Source organism: Ursus maritimus, unplaced genomic scaffold (assembly GCF_017311325.1).
Source record: "Ursus maritimus isolate PB19 unplaced genomic scaffold, ASM1731132v1 scaffold_11, whole genome shotgun sequence".
NCBI classification, from domain to species: Eukaryota; Metazoa; Chordata; class Mammalia; order Carnivora; family Ursidae; genus Ursus; species Ursus maritimus.
In genome coordinates, this window is record NW_024423453.1 from 51,114,165 (window position 1) to 51,128,614 (window position 14,450).

The window sequence follows — 14,450 nt, forward strand, 5'->3', positions numbered from 1 at the left end:
AATGTACTGCAGAGTGCCTAGAAGGTGCTTTCATTATGATACAAATCATTATGTAACTGTTATCAATTAATCAGTAGTGATCCAAAAATACTGACATAGGCTTAAATGAAAGATTACTATGTAATGATCTACTCAATATGAAAGAATCAAAATATTTAGTGTGGAAATTTGGTCATTAGAAAAATTAACTGTTACATTAAAATTTGCTGTTATTTTCCAAAGCAAACTATATATCATATGATGTTATATTATGCTTTATTATTTTCCCTTAGTGGAAACACAATAAAATTTACAATAAGGTTATTAGAACACAATTGTTATAATAATTTTATTTTATTATAATAATAACTATTGAGACAAGAAAACAAAAAATGGAAACCTTGCACATACAAAGAAAAAGAAAGAAAAGAAAAAGAAGGGCAACCCTCTGGGGTCCCCTCCCTCTTCAGGAGATTTGTACTCTCAATAAACTTTGCTGTGCTGCAAAAAAAAAAAAAAAAAAAAAAAAAAAAAAGAAAGGAAAGAAAAAAGAAAAGGAAAATTATTTAGAATACTGAAAAAAATTTGGAGAGTGAGGCCTGAATGAAAAAAAAATTGTAGGGGAAAAAAAACCCTGAGAACTATTAGTTTTAGCAGAATGTAGTATAAATTATCACTAATGGAACAGGATGTGAAATTATATCCAACTTCTACGTCTACAATGACTAGCGACTTTCAAGAAAAATTAGCAGAAAAACAAACTCCTGAAAAATTCATCAAATCAAATGTATTCCCCTAAAATCCCAAAATGTGGCAAAATTTTTAGTATTCATCAATGAGGTATTCTTGCTAAAAATCATTATCTTATAAAAGAAAGGCTGACTTTACTAAAGTCAGCACAGGTAGGAAGTTTTGGGATGTTTGCCATATTCCGATCTTTTCAAATGAAAAAAAAATCACTACATGCTGTTTACTTTCTGCAAAGGATCTTGTAGTTAGTCTGAATTTATGCAGTTACAAAAAATATCAATCAGTACTTGAGGATGAGCAATAATCAATTACAGGGAGTGAGTAAACATGAATAAAGTAGACAAACAGCAATCATAGTGTCAGGTATTTAAAATGTAAATCTAACTTGAAAAAAATCAATAACTATTTTTGTTGAAGAACAGACACTAAATGAAAATAAGAGATGGCATGCTTTTGAACATATAATATACATAAATTTGGTTTTGGCAAAGCAAATGTATTCAGAAGATCATCCAAAAAAGTTTGAGAGTGATAATTGAAATTTTCTGCATTTGGCAAAGATCATAGTAAAACTTGATAATATTATGAAAGGATATTTATTCAGACTACAAACATTGGCATCAAGTAATATGACACATATTTAAGAAATGGTATATAAAGTTGAATAATTAGATTTATTGCAGAAATAATGAATCACTCTTTGAAGGAAATGCTAAATGTTACTCAATTATTTTATATACAGCTCATGATGTAATAAGCTTTGTATAACAAATTATAATTTCTGAGAATTTGATAATTTGAAATGTTTGATATTTTTATGCAAATATTTTTGAGAATTTTTTTCCAGGAGTTGAAATAAAATAATTTTTGTATATTCCTAAAATTCAGAATCTAGAGGGAAAAACTGATGACTAAGTGGATGTCATAGCTGCCACAAAATATACAAAAAATAATAATTTCAGTAAAATTTCGATTTGAGGAAGTGATCCATAAAAGAAAATTCTAAGGAATTTTAAATTTTTTATTTTTCTGTCTAGTCAATAAGCATGAATACTTAATGATACAGCAAGATTTCTTTGACCAGCACTGATACTGCCTTATGAGGTTGAAGATCTCTACAACTTTTTGGCATCAATTGAATTCTGGATGTTATTAAAAATTTGTCAACCATAAACATGAAAACTATGAATATTCAATGTGTAAGTTAAATTGATGCTTCATAAAAGCAAAACTCAAAGCTATCAAGCAATTCTTTTTATAAATCTCTTGATGACAATGCTAGACAATGGTATACATTTCAAAATATCTGCTTTTAAATTTATTTCCTAATTCTGCATGCTGCACTAAGTAAAAGTAACACTTCAGGACAGGAGTCTGCAAACATTTTCTGTGAATGGCCAGATACTAAATATATTAGGCTTTGCAAGCTGAATATAGTCTAGGTTGTATTGCATATTCCTGTGTGAATGTGTGTGTGTGCTTACAATCCTTTAAAAACATAAAAAAATTCTAAGTTTATGAACCATACAAAAGCAGGTCATAGTTTGCCAGTTTCTATTTTAGAGTTTCCTGATGTAGGACCCACTAGTATCATGTAAATTTAATTTTAAGTAATCAAAATTTTTTTAAAAGTTTTTCAGATACAGTAGTCACATTCCAATTTCTCAAAAGCAATGTAAATTTAAATTTAAGCTGTTAAAATTAAATAAAGTTAAAACTTATTAAATTCTCAATAATTCCAAAGACTCAATAGGCACATGTACTTATTGGCTACTGTACTGAACACTGCAGATAGAAAGCATTTCAAAAAAGCTCTATTGGATAGTACTGCTTTAGAAAAAATATATACAAGAACCAAATGTGTGTGCATCCGTGTGTGTGTGTGTATCTCTTACAAGCACTAGGAAAAATCAAAGCCAATAATGGCTAAATCTCTTGACATTGATAATAACCGCTGCCATGTAGAAAAGACCAGAATTAAAAAGATGATTTAATTTGACTATAAATTCCAGTATTAGTCTATCTTTAATCCAAAATTAAAAGCCATACCAATATGTCAAATCTATGTCTCCTTTAAATAATAGAATAATTTCTACTTTAAAAGAACATTTTATAATACTTAAAAAACCCTTTCTCATTATTTTAGTTCACTGATTATCCCATTTTAATGGGCATACAAATCGTCTAGGGAACCTTTTAAAATGCAGATTCTGATGTAGCAGTTCTGTATTTGGCTATAAATTGTGCATTCCTAACAAGTTTCTAAGTGATACTGGGACTGCGGGCCCAAAGACATAGTTCCAGGATAATGTATGCAATTTAGTGGGTTATGATAAATATAGGTGGAAGCTATTTAGTACTTTAATATTGACCTAACCTACTAATAGTATGTATTCATGAGCAATCATGATATCTGTAACTAAGAACCTTAAGAAATTCCTTAAAGTCTAGCATGACATTCATTGAAGTACTGTAAAATATTTGCAGTAGTAATTTACCAAATAGTTTTAAATATGTTTTCCCAGAATATCCCATACCCTTTGTCAAATGTAAATGTAACTTTGCAAAATTAAAATTATAGAAAGTATTTTTCTGCAAAAATACTATCAAATATACCAAACTTTAAAGTAAGAAATTCAGTATTGGAGCATATAAATAATGAAACTGTCTAAATAATTGAATTGTGAATTTCTGATTTCTATGATAAAATTTCAGTTGCCTCAATCTGACTCTCTTTATGCCTCCTCCAAAAAATAGAGTTCAATAAAGTTATAAAACAAAATCACCCATATCTTATAGCATAATTAAGAAACAGTTATAAAACTTTCAATAACAAGTGAATATTTGGAATCCATATAGACAGTTCACATCCGTTCCTAAGCAGAGGTAGATTAGGAGTACAGAACTGGGGTGAGTAGAGTCCCAGGAGTGACAGAACACAGATAACATCAATTAGAGTGCATAATTTTAAGTACAGAAAAAGACAATTTAAGCAAAGGGATAAATAAAGCAAACAATCCATAATACATATCATTAGGGTCACTAAAGAAGAAAAATCAAATAATGAGATAGAAGTAATTTTTTAAAATATAATTCAAGAAAATATTTCATAAAGAAATGTTATCTTTATGTATTGGAAGTGTCAATCTATACTTGAAAAAATAGTCAAATACAAGACATAAGCTAATAAGTATTCTAAAAGAATTATTAAATTTTGAGATATAGAAAAAAATCTTCTGGACATAAAGCAAAGAAGAAATGTTGCACAGAGAAACAAAAGAAAATTTGGTTGACCATAGACTTCTTGATAGAAATATTCAAAATTAGGAAATACTAAAGAAGCATTATCAATGAAGTAATGGAAGAGATGATTTTATATACAACTACATTATGTTTAAGTATCAAGGCTTAGGAAAACAATATTAAGCTTTCAAGTACTCAGGGGATGCTATGCTCATGAAACCTTCCTTGGACTGAGCTCTAGCTAATCAAGAGATGATTAGGGAAATTTTGATAAATCAAGTAGTGATGAACACTGTATATATTTATTTATGAACCAAGAGGAAAAGATAGGTTGGGATATTTGTGGAAGAATAGTAAGTAAAGGTTATGAACTTAAACAAAGTAGGAATAATTCAACTATGAAATGAGAAGAAAAGCAGGGAGAAGAAAAAGACTAGAATGTTTGGCACATCGAAAGTATGCAAAAAAATGGATATTACTTAACACTAAAGCTAACAAACCAAATAACAGAAAGATAAGGGAAGTAGTGAGAGAATTGTAACAAGTATTAGGACAAATATAATTGCTAGAACAAAGATGCAAATCTTGCTAAATAAAAAAAAAAACACAAAATAGTAGACAGAAAACCTAATGAATGAAATAGTAATATAAAATATAATACACATAATAACTTGATTTTGTAAGACACAGCTGAAAACAAATATTTTCATGACTTCAATAAATGTAAATGTTCTTAATTCACCTTTAATTTTTTAAAGGAAAATTCAATTCTATTCTGAATATAAGATCCACAGATAAACAAAATGGATTCAGAAAAGCAAACTATAAAAAGATATGCAAAGGTATTCTAGTCAATGCAAATAAAATGAAATGCCAGTCAAATGTAGTAATTCTCAATTCTAATATAAGGAAGAAAAATTCAGATCCAAAAATGCTAAAATAGGCAACAAAATGAAATGCACACAGAATAGATATTTTATAGTGCTAATGGTCAAAACTAACAATGAAGATATAAGAGTTATAAATACCTGAATGAACTAACACCGCAACCACCTTCAAAATAAACTAACTCAAGTAGATTGAGGAAGAAATTGGTAGATAAACACTAATAATAAAAAACCCTTAGACAAAAACACAAGTGGGAAAATAAATACATAAAGATATATATAACCTTTAAAAGCTAATTAATAAGAGTTTTATATACACCAAAAATAGAAGGCACACAGTCTTCATACAAATACAAATTGACCAAACAGGAGGTCCTTAAAAAACCTTAGCAAGTCTCATAGTAGAAATAATACAAACAATATTCCCTAGTCACACTAAATAGAATTTAAAAATAATAACACAAATTGTTAAAATCTGACACTCAAAACTTTTAAAAACGTATTTACTCAATTCCAGCCTTGAAGGAATAATTTGTGGCAAGATTAAAATATTTTTAAAAATAATAGTGACATCTCAGGATGTCAAATTTGTGGTATATAATAAAAACATTAATCAAAAGAAATTCATTTAAATATATAGGTCAATACAAATAAAAAATATTTAAATGAGTCAAATATAAAATTCAATGATTTGGAAAAAAGTAAACCAAAAGAAAGGAAAAAAATAAAAACAATGCAAACACTAAGGATAAATATTTTGTAAAGAAGTAATAATAAATTATCCATTGAGGAAAAAATGAATAAAAACATCAAAACCAAGAGCTAAACTAACGAATAGGAGATAGAAATCACAGGAACACAAACTGATAAATAAGAACAACGTAATAACCTTTGAAACTGATAATGTTCAAAAATCCTAAGATATTTTGCACAAGTATATGCAAATAGATTGGACAATCTAGCTGAAATGTATAATTTCATAAGAAAATATATTTTATAGAAATTGATAGCAGCAGAGAAAAAAAGCTTCCACTTCCAAAGAAGAAATAAAATTATAAAACAAATACCACACACAAAAGAACTAAGCCCAGAGATTTTCACAGATGAAATTAATCAAATCTTCAAAGACCAAATAATTCTAGTGCTATTAAATTGTTCCTGAGAATACACAAAAGAACATTTCCAATTACGTTTTATGAAGTGAACATAATACAAATGCTTGATAAAATTGTACAACATAAAAAAACTACAAATTAATCTATAGGTCTATTCATAATAAATCATAAGTAAAATATTAACAAACAGAACCTAATTGCACATTAAAAAAACTAAATGCATTATTACAAAGTGAGACTTATTCCAGAAATGCAAGGATAGTTCAATATAAGGAAATGTGTTAAAACAATTCATCATATAAATAGATTTATGGAGAAACATATTATGATCATCTTAAGCACTGAAAATATTTTTATCATTCAACATTCATTTTTTTTTTAAGTTGTATCTGTTATTTGATAGAACGAGAATGGGGTGGGGGGGCAGAGGGAGAGGTAGAGAAAGTCTCAAGCAGAACTCCATGCTGAGTGCAAAGCTTGACATGGGGCTCAATCTCATGACCCTGAGATCATGATCTAAGCTGAAACCAAGTCAGATGCTAAAAGACTGTGCCATCCAGGAGCCCCATTCTTTCTTTTTTTAATTTAAATTCTAGTTAGTTAACATGTACTGTAATATTGGTTTCATGAGAAGAATTTAGTTATATACCCTTACATATAACACCCAGTGCTCATCACAAGTGCTCTCCTTAATAGCCATCATCCAGTCACCCCATCCCCTGCCCACCTCCCCCCTAGCAACCCTCAGTTTGTTCTCTATACTTGAGTGTCTAATGGTTTGCCCCCCTCTTTTTTCCCCCCTTCTCCTATATTCATCTGTTTTGTTTCTGAAATTCCACATATGAGTGAAATCATGGTATCTGTCTTTCCCTGACAGACTTATTTTGCTAAGCATAATACACTCTAGCTCCATCAACGCCATTACAAATGGCAAGATTTCATTCATTTTGATGGCTGAGTAATGTTCCATGTTGTGTGTTTGTGTGTGTGTGTGTGTGTGTGTGTGTGTGTGTGTGTGTATACCACCTCTTCTTTATCCATTTGTCAGTCAATGGACACTTGAGCTGTTTCCATAATTTGTCTATTGTTGATAATGCTGTTGTAAACATTGGGGTGCATGTGCCCCTTCAAATCAGTATTTTTGTATCCTTCAGGCAAATACCTAGTAGTGCAATTGTGGGGTCATAAGATAGTGCTATATTAAACATTTTGAATGTTGAAAGTTTCTGTTTTCCAGAGCAGCTGCACCCATTTGCATTCCCACCTACAGTGTGAGAGGGTTCCCCTTTCTCCGCATCCTTGCCAACATCTGTTATTTCCTGTCTTGCTAATTTTAGCCATTTTGACAGGTGTGAGGTGGTATCTCATCACGGTTTTGATTTGTATTTCCCTGATGATGAGTGATGTTGAGTATCTTTTCATGTATCTGTTGGCCATTTGTATATCTTCTTTGGAGAAATGTCTATTCATATCTTCCACCCATTTCTTAACTGGATTATTTGTTTTTTGGGAACTGAGTTGATAAATTGTTTATAGATTATAGATACTAACCCTTGATCAGTTATGTCATTCTCAAATATCTTCTCCCATTTGGTAAACTGCCTTTCAGTTTTGTTGATTGTTTCCTTCACTGTGCAGAGGATTTTTATCTTGATGAAGTCCTAATAGTTCATTTTTGTTTTTGTTTCCTTTGCCTCTGGAGACAGGTCTAGTAAGAAGTTGCTATGGCCAATGTCTAAGAGGTTGCTGCCTGTATTCTCCTCCAGAATTTTGATGGTTTCCTGTCTCACATTTAGGTCTTTTGTCCATTTTGAATTTATTTTTGTGTATGGTGTAAGAAAGTGGTCCAGTTTCATTCTTTTGCATGTAGCTGCCCAATTTTTCCAACACCATATGTTGAAGAGATGCTTTTGTCCATTGGATGTGCTTTCCCTGTTTTGTTGAAGATTAGTTGACCATATAGTTCTGGGTCCATTTCTGGATTTTCCACTCTGTTCCACTGATCTGTTTTTGTGCCAGTATCATACTGTCTTGATGACTCCAGCTTTGTAATATAGCTTGAAGTTCAGAATTGTGATACCTCCTGTTTTGTTTTTCTTTTTCAAGATTGCTTCGGCTATTCAGGGTCTTTTCTGATTCCCTACAAATTTTAGAATTGTTTGTTCTAACTCTTGAAAAATGCTAGTGGTATTTTGATAGGGATTGCATTAAATGTGTAGATTACTTTGGATAGGATAGACATTTTAGCATATTTGTTCTTCCAATCCCTGAGCATGGGGCGTTTTTTTTCTTTGTGTCATCTTCAATTTCTTCCATAAGTGTTCTATAGTTTTCAGAGTATAGATCTTTTACCTCTTAGATTAGAATTATTCCTAAGTATATCATGGTTTTTGGTGCAATTATAAATGGAATCAATTCCTTGATTTCTCTTTCTGCTGCTTCATTATTGGCGTACAGAAATGTAACAGATTTCTGTATATTGATTTTGTATCCTGCAACTTTGCTGAATTCGTGTATCAGTTCTAGCGTTTTTTTTTTTTTTTTTTTTTAGTGGAGTCTTTCATGTTTTCTACATAGAGTATCATGTCATCTGGAAAGAGTGAAAGTTTGACTTCTTCCTTACCGATTTGGATGCCTTTTATTTCTTTTTGTTGTCTGATTGCTGAGGCTAGGACTTTCAGTACTATGTTAAATAACCATGGTAAGAGTGGACATTCTTGTCTTATTCCTGACCTTAAAGGAAAAGTTGTCAGCTTTCCTCCACTGAGGATTATATTAGCTGTGAGTCTTTCATATATGACATTTATGATGACCATTCTCCCTCTATCCCTGCTTTATTAAGGTGGTTATCAAGAATGCTGCTGTACTTTATCAAATGCTTTTCTCTGCTTCTACTAAGAGGATTGTGTAGTTCTTATCCTTTCTTTTATTAATGTGGGGTATCACTCAACATTCATTCTTAATATAAGGCCATTATCAATAGCAATTGATAAATACATATTTAACATGATGAAATTACCTATCACCCAAAAGTCACTGTAATTCCCTTCCTGCATTGCAGGCTCACAATGACAGTCAATCTCATGAGACACAATAGACTTTAACCAAGACCAACTTTAAGTTAAGAGACTGATAAAAGTGTCAGTTATAAGATGAATAATATCTGAGTATCTAATTATAACACTGTGACTATAGCTGTAAAACTGCATTATATAATTATAAATTGCTGAGATTAGAACTTAAATATTCTCACCAAATAAAACAAACAGCAACAACAAAAACCCAAAGAGGTAAATATGTAAGTGATAGATGCGTTAATTAACTCCATGGGAGGAATACACAATTTATATGTATATCAAATCATCCTGTTATACATTTTAAATATCTTACAATTTTATTTATCTCAATAAAGCTGGAGGACAAAAAGCATAAAATAGAAATAGAAAACAGAGCACACACATCAAGAGTCTTGTAAATCCTAGGCACAATATCTGATATCAACAATCACTCCTGGGATACACATGTTTCTGAGAAATTGGGCTAGGTAGGTATGGATGGGTTAAAGAGGTATGAACCATCTCAGCTCAGGGAAGCCAGGGGCTTTTGTGGCCCTTCAGTTTTTAAACTTTAGTCTCAATCTCTTATGCAGCTACTTATCATTAATGTATATTTTTAGAAAGACAATTCCAACTACCTGGTATAGAGTTCTCACCTCAGAAAATAATAACCTCAAAAGAAATTCTCATTTATGTTGGATCTGGTATACATCTATGTATTTCCTGAGTTTACGAGTTAATGTTATAAGAAGTTTGAATAAAGCCGCTTCTCAACCAGTACGGTCAAAAGATTAATTTTAATTTTGTTCTTGACCCCTTCATTCAAGGCAACATTTTAATAGAGGAATTAATAAGCCTTCTCACTGTTAAGACACAAGAAAATGGTGCTCACTACCAAAGGAATTAGTAGCAAAAGCAATCAGATAAGAGAAAAGAATTAGAAACATAAGCATTGAAAAGAAAGAGTCAGGTCAATATTTATTTGCAGGTGATGAAAACCCAAGGGCTGAAACAATGCTAAATCCAACAATGTAAAAACGACAAGTTTAGTAAGACAGAAAAACATAAAACTGACATTCAAAATTAATACCTTTCATATATATTTCAAGATAAAATGCAAAGGAGTATCTCAAATTTAAAAAAAAATCAAGTGATTAGGAATAAATTTATCAGAAAAAAATGCAATGTATATGAAGGAAATTTCAAATTACTTATGAAAGTTGTGATGCAATTATAAAGCAATAATTTTTATTCAAATTAATATACACATTTTTAAGTATCCCCCAAGAATGCTGAGAACTCTTTCATTTTTCCTTCAAAAGCTGGACAAATGAAAGTGCTGGTTTTTCATTCCAAAATACAAATGAAAAAAATCAATAAAGAAGAATAGCAAATCAACCTGTAAAAAAAAAAAAAAAAAAAAAGAGGGGATCTTGCCCTTAACAAATACTAAAACATATCATAAATGTTTTATAGTTGAAACATATTTTACTGCCCCATAAATACACACAGAGTAGACAGTCAAGAATTAGACTCATAGGGGCGCCTGGGTGGCACAGCGGTTAAGCGTCTGCCTTCGGCTCAGGGTGTGATCCTGGCGTTATGGGATCGAGCCCCACATCAGGCTCTTCTGCTATGAGCCTGCTTCTTCCTCTCCCACTCCCCCTGCTTGTGTTCCCTCTCTCGCTGGCTGTCTCTATCTCTGTCGAATAAATAAATAAAATCTTTGCACCAGGAAATAAAAACATTTGACTCATTTATTGAGATATTTGTTCTGTGGTGGTGGTCTGGAACCAACCTCAGTTATCTCCAAGGTATGCCTATGCCTACAAATGACCTTTAAACACATGGAATGATGCTCATGTACTTGTAATAAAAAATACAACTAAAAATATCCTGAGGTACTATTTCTATCTACCAGGTTGGGGGCAAAACCCCAAAACCTGGGAACTCACTATTGGCAGAGCTGTAAGGAAACAACATATGCATGCACATACATTGCTGGTGAGAACTCAGAACAGTAAAATCTCTGCAATATCCTACAAAATTGTTCATGGATTTACCTATTGACCCAACAATCCCACTGTACACTAAAGATACTGTTCTGCAAACATGAAATAAGATGCACAATGTCCTGTGATCCACTTCCCTCGTGGACCTCTCTCCCTCTACTGGGCTCCAAAACCTAGCAGGATTACTTTCTTCATATAGTCACTCCGTTCACCACAATCAGAGTCCAATATCTTGTACCGGCCAGCAACCAGCCGCCTCCCGCAATGAGGTAGGCGCCCTTTACCCCTCTTGAACTCCAACACCCTGCCCTGTTGTCTCACAGCTCAACTCCCACTCTGTATAAATGCCTATCTTGCTTGGTTCCACCCTATTGCTTTTAAACTGGATTGTTTAGAATGTGGAGGAAAGTGAAATAAAGGGAAGATAAAGAGTGCAGGGCTTGAGATTTTTAAATACTTCTCTTAACTGAAAGACTCTAAGGCCTCTAGGAGAAGAGGTTGGCACAGTGAAGCCTAAAGTGTTATTTTAGCAAAATATTAGTCCGTCTAGAATGTGCATTTTTTGTGTTCTACAACAGATTAGTAGTGATTAAGATGAAGGAAGAGAAGCTCTTGTCACACATAAGTGGAATTTGTCATTTAAAATACAAATTCATGGGGCAAAAAAAAAAAAAAAAAAAACCCAAAACAATCGATTAGTGCCTTACAATATGGAGGCTAAATAGTCTAACAATGATGTAAATCCAGGAGCAATAGAAGAAAATCCAAATATATTCACCAATATGTTTAAAATACAAATGTATTCACATATTTTTTTAAATGACAAAATGTACCATAAGCAAATTCAATAGGCAAATTATAAGCTTTTAGACAGTCGTGAATATTGACCATACTCGTTTAAATTAAAGCAAAACAAATTTAAAACCTGACAGAAATGACCAAAAGTAGGAGGATTACAGTCCCAGATTTCAAGACATACTACAAAGCTATAGTGATCAAGACAGTATGATACAGGCACAAAATAGATAAAATAGATCCAAAGAACTGAACAGAGTGCAGAAATAAACCCACATTTTAGGGTCAATTAATGACAAAGGAAGCAAGAATACACAATGGATAAAAGACAGCCTCTTCAAATGATATTGGGGAAATTGGACAGGTACATGCAAAAAAAAGTGAAATTAGACAACTTTATTACACCATACACAAAAATAAACTCAAAATGGATTAAAGATCTAAATGTGAGACCTGGAAAACAATAAAATTTCTAGAAGAAAATATAGATAGTAATTTCTTTGACAACAGCTATGTTTCCTCTGGCAAGAGAAACAAAAGCAAAATTAAACAATTGAGGCTACACTAAAATAAAAAGCTGTTTCTTTTTTTAAATAAAAAGCTTTTGCATGGCAAAGGAAACCATTGATAAAATAAAAAGGCATCCTACTGAATGGGAGAAGATATCTGCAAATGATATATCTGATAAGGGATTGATAGCCAAAATATATAAAGAACTTATACAACTCAATACCAATTTAAAAATGGACAGAGGACATGAACAGACATTTTTTGAAAGAAGACTTTGCAAGTCAACATTCCCTTAAGCCAAAGCCTAAACCAGAGGAAAGACCCAACTCATTTCAATTCCATGAAGACTGAAAGGGGTAAGGAGGTTATAAAGAAAGTTTGAAGCTAGCAGAAATCGGTTCATGACATTAAGAAAAGAAGCCACCTCCATAACATAAAGTGCAAGGTGAAGCAGCAACTACTGATGAAGTTGCAGCAAGTCATCCACCCAGATCTAGCTCAGATAATTAATGAAGGTGGCTACCCTAAAAAACAGCTTTTCAATGTAGACAAACAGCTGTATATTGGAAGAAGATGCCATCTAGGACTCTCATAGCTAGAGAGAGGTTAATGCTTGATTTCAAAGCTTCAAAAGATTGGCTAACTCTCTTGTTAGGTGCTAATGCAGCTGGGGACTTTCAACTGGAGCTAATGCTCATTTCCCATTCTGAAAATCCTAGAGCCCTTAAGAATTATGGGAAATCTACTCCGCCTGTACTCTACAAATGGAACCATAAACCACAAAGCCTGAATGACAGCATATCTGTTTACAACATGGATTACTGGATGTTTTAATCCCAGTGTTGAAACTTAGTGAAAAAAAAGAAGAAGATTACTTTTAAAATATTACTGTTCATTGACAGTGTACCAGGTTACCCAAGAGCTCCGATGGAAGGGCAACAAGATTGGTGTTATTTTCATGCCTGCAAACACTACATCCATTCTTCAGTCTGTGGATCAAGCAATAATTTTAACCTTCAAGTCTTCTTACTTAAGAAATACATTTCGTAAAGTTCTAGCTGCCAAAGACAGCTTAGGTGGATCTGAACAAAGTGAATTGAAAACCTTCTGGAAATGATTCACCATTCTAGATGCCATTAAAAATATTCGTGATTCATGGGAAAAGGCCAAAATATCAACATGAATAGAAGTTTGCAATAAGTTGATTTTGACCCTCATGGATGGCTTTGAAGGGTTCCGTGGAGGGAGTAACTACAGATGTGGTGGAAATTGTAAGAAAACTAGAAGTGAAGCCTGAAGATGGCACTGAGTTGCTGGAATCTCATGATAAAACTGGAAAGAACGAGGAATTGATTCTTATGGATGAGCAAAGAAAGTGGATTCTTGAGATGGAATCAACTGCTGGTGAAGATGCTGTGAAGACTGCAGAAATGACAACAAAGGATTTAGAATATTATAGAAGCCTATTGATAAAGAAGTGGTGGGGTTTAAGAGGACTGATTCCAATTCTGAAAGAAATTCTACTATGAGTAAAATGCCATCAAACAGCAGCACACACAACAAAGAAATCATTCATGAAAGGAAGAGTCAGTGGCAAACTTCATTGTTGTCTTAGCTTTTTAAATTGCCACAGTCACCCCAACCTTCAGCAACCACCACACTGATCATATGGCAGCCATTAACATCAAGGCAAGACCCCCCACCAGCAAAGAGATTATGACTCATTTGAAAGCTCAGATGATAGTGAACATTTTTTAACAATAAAGTACTTTTTAATTAGGATATGCACAGTGTTTTTTAGACATAATGCTATTGGACACTTACTAGACTATAGTATAATGTAAATCACTTTTATATGCACCAGGAAATAAAAAAATTCATTTGACTCACTTTATTGAGATATTTGTTCTGTGGTGGTGGTCTGGAACCAACCTGCAGTTATCTCCAAGGTATGCCTATGCCTACAAATGACCTTTAAACACATGGAATGATGCTCATGTACTTGTAATAAAAAAAATACAACTTAAAAATATCCTGAGGTACTATTTCCCATCTACCAGGTTGGGGGGCAAAAAACCCCAAAACCTGGGAACTCACTGTGGC